This window comes from Suricata suricatta, chromosome 10 (genome assembly GCF_006229205.1).
Source record: "Suricata suricatta isolate VVHF042 chromosome 10, meerkat_22Aug2017_6uvM2_HiC, whole genome shotgun sequence".
Taxonomy (NCBI): Eukaryota; Metazoa; Chordata; class Mammalia; order Carnivora; family Herpestidae; genus Suricata; species Suricata suricatta.
In genome coordinates, this window is record NC_043709.1 from 5,804,859 (window position 1) to 5,807,262 (window position 2,404).

Below are 2,404 nucleotides of genomic sequence, written 5' to 3' on the forward strand. Positions count from 1 at the left end.
GTCCAGCCCTCGGGGAGTCTTGTGCTGGAAGGGAAGTGGGGCCCCCTTCCCAGGCCCTGGGGTTAAATCTCATTGCTCTCAGTCAGTCTTTGTCATTCTACTCCCTTTGCTAGAGGTTGGGGTAGGAAAGGGCATAGGATGCTATTTGGCCAATGGGAGTTAGGGGAGGTCAGCTGGAGAAGAGGGCTTCTAAGGAGCTTTCAGAGATGCAAGGAAAGAGCATCCTCTTTTCTGCCTTTCTGCATTCCTGCATAAGGGTGTGATGCTCGGAGCAGTGGCAACAATCTTGAAGCCATGAGGGTCAAACCTGACTCCAAAAGTCAACTCACAAGATCCTTGAAGATAATGATGTTGATGAACTACTGAATTAACCGAGCCTAGAGGCCCTCGATGATCACCAGCCTGCTTGTACTGTCAACTGTCCTCTTGTGTGCATTTCTCCTGCCTTCTCTTTAGGAATAGAAGGCGCTGGAGATGTAGTTGCCCATCGGATCCGCCAGCTTCAGACCATGCTTGGCAGCTGGGTTGGCCAAGTGATTAAGTCCAGGCCAATGGGATGTGAGGAGGAGCGACGTGTGCAACTTCTGGATTAAAGACATGTGCCTTGGGGGCGCCTGGGAGACCCCATTGCCCCGGTTCAGCATCTGATTCCTGACTTCGGCTCAGGTCAGGATCTCATGGTTTGTGAGATCAACCCCGTGTAGGGCTCTGCAGCGACAGTGGCGAGCCTGCTTGGGCTCCTCCCTCTCTCCCTCCTGCTCTCTGCCCTTCCCCAGCTCCCGGGCATGTTCTCTCATAAATTAAGTAAATAAACTTAAACAAATAAGGACGATTACCGTGGCACTCCCTTCTCCTCTTCCCCCTAAGCTAGGAAACCCAGCAGCTGGAGTCTTCCGGATGCCACACGGTGGGGCAGGCAGGGTGGCCCCCCGGGCTGAGGAGTGCCCAACGTCCATGGCTCAAGCGGCTTCCTGAGTACCTGACCCGCTGCATCACGGAGACACCCGAAGCTCATGAGTCTCTGATCCTGTCTCTCTCCCGGAAGGCGGTGGGGATTGGGGCTGGGTTCTGACCTGTGTGGGTGTGTGTGTCGGAACCTCCCCCCACAGCTGAGTCTCACCCACCACCTTGGTTCCCCTCCGCTGTGGCCCCGAGCCCAGGAAAGCAGGCTCCCCTCCCCCACAGCCCAGATCACCCCTGAGTCCCCGGCCCTCCAGAGGCCACGTCCAACCTCAAGCCCCGACCTCAGTGCGGCATTCCCAGCATGCCTTGCACTGGGCTGGCCCACGTCAGGACTAGCGGAGGCTTAGGAATAAGTGAACCATGAAACCAGACTTCCCGGAACCCGCTTCTTCGTTACTCACTCATCCTCCGTCTCTGTTAGGCACTCGGATGGAAGACGTTCCGATGTGATATTTAAACACGAAGTTGAATATTGATACAGAGGCCAGGAGGCACTGCACCCCTGGCCAGCGCGGCTGGGAAAGCTACTGCCCAGCTTGCCCGGCCTTGGCCAGCCGGGAAGGTTCATTACATTGTTGGGCACACACCTGCCCCAGACCCTGCTGGGCCCCTTGTGGGCCCCCCAGTAAAGGGCTGGTCCTCAGCGCCTTCCCCAGCTCCCAGACAGAAACATCTGCCAACACAGCGCCAGAAAGGAAGCAAACAAACCACAGGCCTCCTAGGATCTGATTACTGTCCCCAGGGCAGGCTTCCCTGGGAGCCGCCCCTCCCTCCCCTTTCCGAGAACTGGAGAACTCGGTTGCCCAGCAAATGTTCAGGCTCCTACTATGAAAGGAGGGGGGTGGCGGGGAGGGCAGCCCAAGGCTATGAGCTTGGGATGGGGCCGAACACAGCCCAGGGTCTCTGGGGGAAATCGGGCAGAGGCAGTGGAGCCAGGAGGGTGTGGGTGCTCTGCTCTGCTGAACTTGCACAGGGAGGTCAGGAAGAGCCCTCTCAAAAAAAAATAAAGAAAGCCTCTCCAGCTTCCCCTCTTCCGGCTCGGAGCTCAGGCCTCAGGCCAGCCTGGGCTGGGTCCAAACCTCAGTATTGCTGCCACCTTGCTAAGCCTCAGTTTCCCCCTGGGAGCACGTGGGGAGGGGGTGTCATATTTAAGTGTACCCCACGCCAGGAGCCCTGCGGGCCCTTGTGATCCTCACACCGTGCAAGAACGGACACCAAGGTGGGTGGAGAAGGCCTGGTCCTCCAGGCTGGGTGGTGACGGTGGCACCTTCCGGCCTCACAGCCAGGGCATGAATCAGCCTTTTCCCCTCACCCCTGCCAGCCCACACCCATCCTCTCCGCCTCTTTTCTCCAGGCCGCGGCTGTCATTTCTGGCCACTTGGATCCTGACCGGTTTATATCTGGGCGCGGGGCAGGCTGCGAGAGGTGCAGGCCCCCAGCT

General features: G+C 58.4%; 1 protein-coding gene across 1 annotated transcript in view; it reads left to right on the forward strand.

Moving 5' to 3' along the window:
• Window positions 1–2,404, forward strand: part of A4GALT (alpha 1,4-galactosyltransferase (P blood group)) — a gene marked incomplete at its 3' end in the record, with an annotated part of 21,971 nt that overhangs the window by 4,326 nt on the left and 15,241 nt on the right. The window lies entirely within an intron of this gene.